Source organism: Schistocerca cancellata, chromosome 2 (assembly GCF_023864275.1).
Source record: "Schistocerca cancellata isolate TAMUIC-IGC-003103 chromosome 2, iqSchCanc2.1, whole genome shotgun sequence".
Taxonomy (NCBI): Eukaryota; Metazoa; Arthropoda; class Insecta; order Orthoptera; family Acrididae; genus Schistocerca; species Schistocerca cancellata.
Window position 1 is genome coordinate 1,094,918,590 of NC_064627.1, and position 12,381 is coordinate 1,094,930,970.

A 12,381-nucleotide genomic window follows, 5' to 3' on the forward strand; every position below is an offset into this window, starting at 1 on the left:
TTGTTTCTCTGCGGCCAAAGAGCGGCGTCGTATGCTGCTGCAGGCCTGCCTGTAATACAGGTTTCAAAATAACAATAAAGAAAAAAAAAGAGAGGGAGGCAGTTCTGCAGTCATCTGGCACGCTAACCCTGTGTCGGACGTCGCCAACCTCCGAGCTTAATTTAATTCGAGAATGCCGAGAGGGCAGTATTACTGAGAAGATATGCTCGGGTTCGCGAGGTCGATGGTAGCTGACTAGTAGAGCTTAATATGCCATACAAGCTGTCACCATTCGGAGTACTGCAAATGAGGAGATCCGAACGTAAGGGAGAGCGGAAATAGTCTTGTATACATTGCAGGGGACAGAATGTGTACTTTCAGGTCATCTGGGCAAGTAGAGATTTGCCCTTTGATGGGTTAGTGGGAAGAGACTTCCTGGACCAGCACCGCGCAATTATTGACTGTGCAGGCAAAAGGCACGAAATGTGAGATGAACAAGCCGAGTTGCAAGTGTAACACCCCACCTGTCACTTGTCTGGTTTTGGTGGGTGTTCACTCCAGGTAATTGACTAACAGCTCAACAGAGAGTGCAAAACTGCCGCAATGTCGGATAACGCAAAGAAAGTAATAAGGCCCTGTGACTCCTGACTGAACTGCGATGGCAGTGTTGACATTAATTGATTCAGAATTGATCCCTTTTAATTAAAAAGGGGTGCACATTGATGTTATATTCAGCTATTGAACACCAGATGCAAATGTTGAACATAAAACTAATTAAGAAAGTGACTTGGGATTTCAACTACTTGACTGAAAACAGATGCAGTCGATTAGCACAGATTTATTTTAACTCACGACCTCCACAATCATCACATTACATGACTCTCCTAACAGGCAGTGGTAATAAATTGCGTTTATGTGGAGTAAAGCGCGATAAATCAAAATTAATTCCTATCGACTGACCCAGGCGTAATGCAAAGTGCGAGAAGAATTCCCCCAATACACGGCCCATGAAACTCTCATGGAAACTTTGCTGACATGATCCAACAAATTAATCAGTGGCCTAATTCAAGCCGGAGCAGGTGCAATATCACCGAATTTAGCGTGGCGGGGCGTCGTTGTTGTGCGGACGTCGGCCGACCTCGTGGTCCTGCAAGGCTGCGCTCGTCTATTCACTTCTAGCTATCTTGCTCAGTACATAGCTGAACGAAAACTTTCTATCTCCAAGCTCAATCGTTCCGTTTGCTAAGTCCTAAACTGCAGAGATCCTCACTTTCTCTCAGGCAAGCTGAGTAAAGAACGCCACATTCGCACTCTAGGCAAGCTGGGAGCGGAAGACTTCTACTGACACTTCTGCCAGTCCGCTCTTCACCTCGGTTTCCCCTCCAGCAAAATCACTTACGCCAATTGCAGCGCCAGTCGCATTAATTATGCGTTGCTTCCCAGCGCCGACCAATGCCTGCTCTGGGAAGTGAACAAATTCCCACAATATTTCCCTTCCTCTCAACTTCTGCTATTTGGCTCCTCCCAGGCCATCCATCAAGGTTAGCGTCTGCACAAAACACCAATTTTTCCGGAATTCTCACTACCAGGAGAGTACTTCAGATTTCTTGGTCCTACGTTCCCATCGCTCTTCACCTGATTTACTTCAGACTCTGCAGACCGTGAATTCAGCGTGAAGTTACTATAGTCACGAACACGCATATTTTGGCCTCTGTTGACCGCTCCACCATAGCTTTGCGCGGCTTACTCGCATGTTTCACTGAAAACGGGACGACGGACATTTATCAACAGGCGTACAAGTTCTCTGTCTGCTTCCCAGTACACCACACCAGCATGGGGTCAACCACCCACTCACTGTCACTCATCTTAAGGCAGCTGGAGGGCGCGCCCCGTTACTGCTTTCTCAGAGCTTGAGCCGCCCTAAGCTGCCTATTGTCACTTCCTTTCGCCGGCCACAGTCAACTCTGTATACTTCCCTGGGATAAACTAGCCTCCAGTAAATCGACGCGTTTCCACAAAGTTTTCATGTCGTGTGAATTACTTTAAAACCATAACCTGACATTAATTATTCCAATACGTCCATACTACACCCTCTACAAGATGCATTGTGCCTTGTCAGTCTTTTTTGTTCAGCCCTACCGTTCGCTCAACGTGAGTTAGGTGATCTTTAATGACTTCATGCAAGGGGCACAGTTCTTGCCATCTTACACTAGAGGCAGACAAATATGCAACAGTAGCCAAACTGAGGATGACGCCAAACAGAAGCGCCAGTACAGGACATATAAAAAATGTCTCTGAGCACTATCGGACTTAACATCGGAGGTCATCAGTCCCCTAGAACTTAGAACTAGTTAAACCTAATTAACCTAAGGACATCACACACATCCATGCCAAAGGCAGGATTCAAACCTGCAACCGTAGCGGTTGCGGGGTTCCAGTCTGAAGCGCCTAGAAGCGCTCGGCCACACCGACCGGCCAGGACATACAAGATATGATATGAGGAACAGGGAACTGCGATCTAGCAAGAGTGCACCGCAAGGTACCGTGACCAATCGGGACGGGATTATCAAGTGGTGGAGGAGGTAGGGCGAAGTGTGGACGGTGTGGTGGGGTTGGAGGAAGGTTTCATTGAGGAGGAAGGCATCCACGCAGTGGGTGGCAAGGGTGTGCAGGAAGAGGTTCTTGTTGGCAGGAAGGGAGCGGATGTTGTTGAAAAGGATACGGTGCTGTCGCACCATGACAGGGATTTAAACGAGGGTGTCAAGAAGGGAGAAGGTGAAATGGGCCTGGTTGTTGGAGTAGGTGGCGTACATTTTGAGTTGGAAAACGGAACGGGCGCCGAGGGAGATCTGTTGGAGGGTGTGCGGGCGCTGAAAAGGATGAACATTCTGAAGGACGATGGGAGGAATCTGATGATGTCCTCAGCAGTAGGGGGTGGGCGAAAGGAATTGCCGGGAGGGGTGGGGGCATCCAGAGGGCGGACAGGAACGGTGAGTTCAGGAGTGGTAGGAGGGGGTCGGGCCTTACCTTTCTGGGAGTAGGTAGGATGAGGGAGGTTACAGGTGTTGCAGGTGGGGGGGGGGGACTGGAGATTGGGGCACTGCCGTAAAAAGTGGGCTTGCCTACAATGCGGGCAGGTGTGGGCCTCGCGGTACTCAGATGTCGGGTGTGCATTATACCGCAAGCACCTTTGGCAGTGGAGGGATTGAGGAGGGGAACGGGAGGGGTCATCTTTATAACGTTGGTTAAAAAGGAGGGCACCCTCCTTCAGGAGACGGTCTATGGAGGGGGCGTGCTCAGAAAAGACCCGCATAAGGCGGGTGGGGCCGGCAGCATTGTGTATGCGATGGACCGCACGCACCTTCAGATGGGGATGGGCCTGAAGCTCCGCCAACACCTCCTCCTCCGTGATCGTCGGACTAAGCCGAGTGATCACGGCGGTGAGGGTCGGCGGGTGATGCGGGGGTTGGGGTTGGCGGGAGAGAGGCAGGGAAGGAGCAGGGGTGAGGGAGGCATAAGGGCCAAAGCGGGGGACAGGGATGCGGGAAAGGAGGTTGGTGTGGAGGCTAGGGCTAGGGGAGGAGATGAGCACTGAATCACGGCGAGGAGTGAGGAGGAAGATGGGGGCACCAGGAAAATTCTGGCAAAAGAAGAGGGTGAGGTTCCGGGCTTCAAGAAGCGAGGGATCAGGACGGGAGAGGAGGTAGCGGTAGGAGGAGGGGGTGGAGGAGGAGGAGGAGGAGGGGCAGGAAGAGGTGGGGAGACATCCATGGCATCATGGGTGGGGGAAGAGGGATGAGGCAGAGCCTTTTTGGGAGTAGAGGAGGCAGGGGTGCCACTGGGGCGCTTGACGGCGATGGAGGAGGTGTGGGGGATGGGAGCGACTGGAAGGTGGCGTGGAGTGGCAGGTCCCGGTGCTGGAGGCGGCGCCGGAGATGGTGAGGGCGATGGTGAAGGCGACGGTGAAGACGATGACGATGGAGACGAAGGGGAGAGTGGAGCGTGGGCCATAGCCCTCCGGGCGACCACCCTAGTGGGGGCCGCAGAAACAGAAGGAGCAAAGAGAGGGAGTGGAGGGAAGGGATCAGAGGAGGCACGGGAGGGAGGAACCGGGGATGGGGCGACAAATAGTGAGGGAGATGGGAGAGTGAGGAGTGGGGGGATGGACTGAGGGGGGAGTGATGCGGCACACCACGTGATAGTGGTGGCGGCGGCGGAGGGGGATGTGTATATGATGGCAATGGTGGTGGCAGTAGTGGAGGTGGTGGGGGTCCACATTACGAGAAGGGGAAAAGCACAGGACAGGACAAAGAAGGCGACGAGAAACACAGGGGAGAAGGGACGGAGAAACTATGTAGGAGACTGGGACCGAAGCTCCACTCTGCTACTGCTGGCAGGGGAGGCGACCTGGCTGGCCGGCCGGTGGGGATGCTATTGCTGCTGCTGCTGCTGCTGGACGCTGGCTGGGACCGCAGCTGGACGCTGACTGCTGGCTGGGACCGCTGCTGGACGCTGGCTGCTGGCAGGAAACGCTGCTGGACGCTGACAGGAACCGCGGCTGGCTGCTGGACGCTGGCTGCAGGCTGCTGGCAGAAACCGCTGCTGGCTGCTGGCTGCTGGTGAGGACCGATGCTGGCTGGACTGCTGCACGTAGACGGGCTGGCTGGCACCTGTAACACCTATCGCTTCGATTGGTACCGGAATAGCACAATCGAAGGGCGGTATTCAAACGAATTACCGCCGGAGATCTCCCTCTCTTCAGCCCGTACCCTCTTTATAATGCCCACCAACTTTGTAGGCGATTCCCTGCGGCGTACATAGCGGTCACATGTGTAAGCATTACCATATTTGTGGCAGATAACGGGGCGCATACGCTTCCCTCTCCGTGTGTGTATAGCCTGGTGCCAACATGGCGCTGTTTGGGTAAACGATTGAGCAAATGTTTCCGCCGCCTTCACAAAACAGGTTCAAAAATAGTTCAAATGACTCTGAGCACTATGGGACTTATCATCTGAGGTCATCAGTTCCCTAGAACTTAGAACTACGTAAATCTAACCAACCTTAGGATATCACACACATATATTCCCGAGGCAGGATTCGAACCTGCGGCCGTAGCGGTCGCACGGTTCCAGACTGAAGCGCCTAGAACCGTTCGGCCACATCGGCCGGCCACAAAAGAGGCCTTACAAGATTAGCTACAATGTGAATTTAATGCCGTATTTCGTGTCTTAATATTGTACGAGGTGCGACAATAAAGTAATGAGACTGATGTGAAAAAAAAAAATGTTGCTTACCGTTTTAGTCAAGTTTAGTGTTGTCTCCTTCAAAGTAGTGCTCTTCTAAAATGGCTCTGAGCACTATGGGACTTAACATCTGAGGTCATCAGTCCCCTAGAACTTAGAACTACTTAAACCTAACTAACCTAAGACATCACACACATCCATGCCCGAGGCAGGATTCGAACCTGCGACCGTAGCGGTCGCGCGCTTCCAGACTGAAGCGCCTAGAACCGCTCGGCCACACCGGCCGGCTGCAAGACAAGGGTTATGGATCACGGATAGCACTACTGTTAAGATTCAGAGAGCGTACGTTCCGGCAAGAGTCAGGCGACATATCAGTTCCCGCCATATATACATCGCGAAATGACCACGCCATGGAAAACCATGAAGGTGCATGTCACATGGTGGCTTACCGGGAGCCATTCTTCCAGTGTAGCATTAGTGACTGGAACAGGGAAAGGGAAGAAAAAATAATAATGTCCTCAGTACCCTCCGCCACACCCGAAGGGTTGCCACATCTTGCAAAGAAAGTCAGTCTCATTACTTTATTGTCGCACCTCGTATTCCGCGGCAAGAGGCCATTAAAGTTTCTGAGAGAAGCACTATTAACAAAATCGTTCCGCTGATTTAATGCGTTGCAGGGCTGTTACAGATGGTGTATAAAAATCTCAGTTTGTTCCAAAATTGTCAGGAGGTGTCCCTTAAGTTCATCGTGCAACACTTCCAAATGGATGTCAGTAGTTCCAACATCATGCTCCGATGTTAAAAGATGCTCACCAAACGCTGTTTTATTGTTGTCAACTAAAGCGTGCTCTTTGATGATTATTTCAAACGTCCTGCCTTCTGGACATTTCCACACTTTATGTGCAACTGTTGCTGCGGATTTCGAGGCTTTTCTATTCACACGATTCCTCAGTCAGAAGCGAAAAATATCGTTTCTCTTAAATCATTTACAGCCGGCCGCGGTGGTCTAGCGGTTCTAGGCGCTCAGTCCGGAACCGCGCGGCTGCTACGGTCGCAGGTTCGAATCCTGCCTCGGGCATGGATGTGTGTGATGTCCTTAGGTTAGTTAGGTTTAAGTAGTTCTAAGTTCTAGGGGACTGATGACCACAGAAGTTAAGTCCCATAGTGCTCAGAGCCATTTAAATCATTTACGCAAACTGACACTGCGAAATTGTGTAGCAATAATTTCCGAAACCTGTCCTTTATAATCCATGCGCATGTACACGATGTTCCTGTCTTCCTGTTCACATGTTAGGAAGGAGAGGCACACAGTTTTCAGTAGCAGTCCCTTTAGTTTTTATTATACTTGCAAGTCTAGATTTCGGCTATAAATAGCCATCTTCAGTGTATTTTCGTTGCAATTCAACAGACTGGCGGCAGCTCATGTCACCGTATGTTCTTACAGGTGTATAGGCAGAAGGAGTGATCTGCTGCCTAAACACCTGTAAGAACGTCCGACACTCGTGGTCTCGCGGTAGCGTTCTCGCTTCCCGAGCACGGGGTCCCGGGTTCGATTCCCGGCGGGGTCAGGGATTTTCACCTGCCTCGAGATGACTGGGTGTTTGTGTTGTCCTCATCATTTCATCATCATCCAGGAAATTGGCGAAATTGGACTGAGCAAAGGTTGGGAAATTGTACGGGCGCTCATAACCACGCAGTTGAGCGCCCCACAAACCAAACATCATCATCATCACCTGTAAGAACGTATGGTTGGATTGTAATGAAAATGCACTGAAGATGGCTATTTATAGCCGAAATCTAGATTTGCAAGTATAATAAAAACTAATGGGACTGCGACTGACTGCTGTGTGCCTGACCTTCCTTACACTCTACAGTTGCTGTGCACAACGGTTCCTGACGGAATCAAAGTTGTTCACATGTTAGCGTGCTGCCACTGATTTTACGCTATTGTTATCTTCTAATTTTCTGTAGTCATTTAGTTACTGTTGAGACACCTTACTTTTTCTCTATATTAATGTTTATTTGCAATGTTTTTAGGCAACTGAGGATTTCATGATGAAGACATTCAAAACGAATAAAAGTAAAATTTGGTTGCAATTGGTTGGCTGTTTGATACCTATTATATTCTTGTACTGTTGCTGCCTATAGTCGTGTTTAAAATTGTAAAAGAGATGTATTTCATAAGAGCGAACAAAAACAAGTTTTCATAGCTCTTCAGGTACGCATTTTGAATCCCATGTTTACTATATGCTCTTTTCTTGTGTTGATTTGCACTGCGCCCTCTAAAAGTTTATTGGTGGAGTTATAATTGAACCTGTGTACACTGGTGGTCATTAAAACTGTAAGACTACAAAGCCGGCATGCGTCAGACATCAAATTTGCAGGAAACGTAGTAGGTGCCTGGACATGCAAATGATTAGCATTTCAGCGTGAGTGGACAGAGCAAATAGGACTAATGTCATCTACGCTGCCTGGCAAAAAATGTGAAGCATCCAGAAGACATAGAAGGATGTCAATGTAACTTCGTACAAGTATACACCATCGGCAGGTATGCGAATAACTAGAGTTGCAGTTCTCTGTGACAGCTAGAACAGCCACCAGAGTGCATTAGTGTTGCTCGTGTTTAGTGTTGCTAGCAGGACTAGTAGGGTAAGATAGATGTAGAGTCTTGTACTGCAAGGAAGCAAAGGAGAGGATGTTGTTATGTTTGGCCAGTATCCTCTTTCTACAACACAAACTCACACGTGGATTAATAGGTTTCTTTATTTACATGAACTGGAATATTTACTTAACTTGAAGAGAGCCCATGTTTGTGGTACAAGGTTTTCAGTAACAGTCATGATATACTCACTAAAGTGGTTGCTATTTACTGCCATAGCCTGTAACGAACTATCCACTCTGCAGGTAAACTGACAGATGCCAAACTGGATGACTGATTGATTGAGTGAGTGATGGTTGAAATGGCTCTGAGCACTGCGGGACTTAACTTCTCAGGCCATCAGTCCCCTAGAACTTAGAACTACTTAAACCTAACTAACCTAAGGACATCACACACATCCATGCCCGAGGCATGGACCGTAGCGGTCGCGCGGTTCCAGACTAAAGCGCCTAGAACCACGCGGCCACCACTGCCGGCTGAGGGAGTCAGTGAGGCCCTCTGGTCAGCTGGGGTGGCCTAAATACATGCTGTCGAGAGGGCGTTGGGGGCGTGTTGCTTGTGGGTGTGCCCCTTGCCCCTCTCGTGGTAGTTGCGCTTGATCCAGCACCCAGTAATCGATCTTCGCGCTTCATCGTTACCGACTGGTGTGCTGGCGACAGCTTACGCCAGCACAAAAGAGCGTGAACAGTGTCAGATGTTGACTGATCAATGTGAATAGAGGTGTACAAATTCCACTTGCGGCCTGCTTGCCCCTAGCTCCTCTGCAACCATTCATGCAGGTCAGCCTGCCGCGACGTAAGCACAAGAGTGCGCGTGTACTGAGGCATAGTGGGTAATGCGGCCGACTCGGGCTTCCGCAGGCCCGGGCTACCTGGGTTCCCGCAGGCCTGCCAAGCTTCACGGGACCCGCTCAGCTTGCTGCACCTGACAACAGGTTGCGCTGTGGACTCTCATGATGCAAACGTAGACGCCGCGAAAAATGGCTCAGAGTCGCCATTGTATTCCCAGCACTATAGTTTTTAGACGAACTGGATACGAAACAAGTGCTTCGATTTTGTTAAAATGCATTTTGGCAATTTAGAATGATTTTGCCAACTTCGAATGAATTCACAGAACCAATAAAATACATCCTTGAAAAGTAGTTAAATATTTGTATAACTGGTGTCATATTTGGCTGAAACATACTAAAGTTAAAGAATCTAGACTTCCAGAATCTTAATTTGGTTCTCATTGCAGTACTGTGGTTATCAGGGGCGTAGATAATTTATTCTTCTGGGTAGGGGACCAATCTTCTTTTTGGAGGGTGGAGGTTCACTTCTTTAGTACAAATACCCATCCGTTTCAGTGTTGAAAAATGCAACACAGACTGCATTGCGTTCCACTAAAACAAAAAACATTATCAAGTGTGCCAAATTTAATCAAGGTTGGAATAAAAATTTACAATTTGTCGAATTCCGTTTGGTGAAGTAACCTCTGCCATGCACCCTACGAAATTTTATGGTTTCAAGGTATAGTGTGCAATATTTCATCAAGATTGTATGCAATACAAACACACGGGCACAATGAAAACGCACTTTTAGTTTTTCTCAAATTTTCCAATTTTTAGGTCGATTCTCCAAAACTTTTATGTCATAAAAACCTTCTCCTGAGAATTACGAGTACAGCAAAAAAAAAAAAAAAAAAAAAAATTGCCGAATTGGTCCAGCCGTTCTCGAGTTTTACGATTATCGACACATTTGGCAATTCATTTTTATTTGTATGGATAATAAGCCCGAAATACATGCGTAAAGGGAGAATGTACAAATAAAGCCCAATATTTTTTGACCTGAAATTAATACATATATTGGGTTTGTCTTTTGGTGCTCAGGTAAAATAAAAACTTTTAAGTAACGTTCGTAATACGACAATGACGCGCGCAGTCTAAACGGCTGCGTAGCGCAGCTCAGCAGTAATATGGGCAGGCAAGCAAGTTTCCCGCAGCCTGCCCGGGTTGGGTTCTGCTTAGCTTGGCTGGGAGTGAAGCAGCCTACCCGTTCTGTTGACAAGGCGCGGCGGCCTGCCCGCCTGGCCAGCGGGCAAGCATGGGCGGGTTAAAAGCGGAACGTGTACACCACTGAATGTGAAGAAGGCGGAGAGCCCATGTACACACGTGAGAGAGCGTAACCAGTGACTGGTTGAAAGAGGTGTCATTGTCGGTCTCCTTTAGACTAGCTGGTCGAATCCTGCAACGTCCAGATTTGTGGAGCGTTCAGATATGACGCTGACCTGGTGTCAGACTGCATGGGACTCTGAGGGTAGGTACATTCCTTGTCAACTTTCTGGTCAACCGCATCTGACCATGGGGACTCGCCCTATTGTGCGCTGAGCGCACTGTAGCCCTTTCACATCTGCGCCTGCCGTCCAAGAACAAGTAATGGACTCCCTTCAACATTCTGTGTCATCCCCCACAACTGATCGAAGACTGCTAGAAGCCAGACCAGGCAATTACCGTCCAATGTGTAGACTGCCATTAGCGGAAACGGCTGCTTTTGGATTGGTGCTGTGACAGGGAAACATGAACTGGTGATGAATCGCATCGCACTGTGCTCTGTGACGAACTGCAGTTCTGCACTACTCTGGATAACCGTCATCAGGCACTTGTGGAGAGGACAAATTTCTACAAAGTTTGGAGAGGCATGACCGTGCTATTCCCGGCATCATGGTGTGGGCAGCCATTGTGTCTGACTTCCAGTCATGGAGGATAGTGACTGAGGGTACTGTGACAGCACAGCACTATGACACGGACATCCATTGTCTTCATGTCTTGCCCGCATCTCGTGGTCGTGCGGTAGCGTTCTCGCTTCCCACGCCCGGGTTCCCGGGTTCGATTCTCGGCGGGGTCAGGAATTTTCTCTGCCTCGTGATGGCTGGGTGTTGTGTGCTGTCCTTAGGTTAGTTAGGTTTAAGTAGTTCTAAGTTGTAGGGGACTGATGACCATAGATGTTAAGTCCCATAGTGCTCAGAGCCATTTGAACCATTTTCTTCTTCATGTCTTACCACCAAAGCAGCAGAGCCGTGGTGACAATTTTCAACATGACAATACTCGTCCGCAAATGGTACCTGTCCCTACGAACTGTTGAGGCACTCCCACAGTCAGCAAGATCCCCAGATTTGTCCTCAGTAGAAAATATGTGAGACTTGCTGGAACGCCAACCCTGTCCCATAGCCAGTATCCAGGATATCAAAGGCCACTTACAACAGCTGTGAGCCAGCTTGCTTAAGGAATGGATGCAACGACTTTACGACAGCCTTCTCAATCGAATCAGAGCCCACATCCAGGCCAGAGGAGGTGCAACGCCATACTGAGAACTGGGCTCATACTGCCAAATTACACTGAAGAGCCAAAGTAACTGGTATAGGTATGGGTATTCAAATATAGAGATGTGTAAACAGCTAGAATACGGCGCTACGGTCGGCAACGACTATATAAGACAACAAGTGTCTGGCACAGTTGTTGGATCGATTACTGCTGCTACAATGGCAGGTAATCAAAATTTAAATGAGTTAGAACGTGGTATTATAGTTGGCGCACGAGCGATGGGACACAGCATCTCCGAGGCAGCGATGAAATTTGGGAATTTCCCGTACGATCATTTCACGAGCGTACCGACATCGCCGCGAGCGGAAAAAGATCCTGCAAGAACAGGACCAACGATGACTGAAGGGGATCGTTGAAAGTGACAGGAGTGCAACGCTTCTGCAAAGTGCTGCAGATTTCATTGCTGGGCCATCAACAAGCGTCAACGTACAAACCATTCAACGAAACATCATCGATATCGGCTTTCGGAGCCGAAGGCCCACTCATGTTCCCTGATGACTGCACGACACAAAGCTTTACACCTCACTTGGGGCCCATCAACACCAACATTGGACTGATGACTGGAAACATGTAGCTGGAAGGACGAGTCTCGTTTAAAACTGCATCGAGCGGACGGACGCGTACGGGTATGGAGACAACCTCATGAATCCATGGACCCCGCATGTCAGCAGGAGACTGTTCAAACTGGTGGGGGGTCTGTAATGTTGGGGCGTGTGGAGTTGGAGTGCTATGAGACCCCTGATACGTCTAGGTGCAACTCTGACAGGAGTGTGACACGTACGTAAGCATCCTGTCTGATCACCTGCATCCATTCATGTCCATTGTGCATTCCGGCGGACTTGGGCAATTACAGCAGGGCAGTGCGACACCCCAAACGTCCATAATTGCTATGCAATGGCTCCAGGAACACTCTTCTGAATTTAAACACTTCCGATGGCCACCAAAACCCCCAGACATGAACGTTATTGAGGTTATCTGTGATGCCTTGCAACGTGCTGTTCAGAAGAGATCTCCAACCCCTCGTACCTTACGGATTTAATGACAGCCCTGCAGGATTCATGGTGTCAGTTCGCTCCAGCACTACTTCAGACATTAGTCGAGTCCATACCACGTCGTGTTGCGGCACTTCTGCGCGCTCGCGG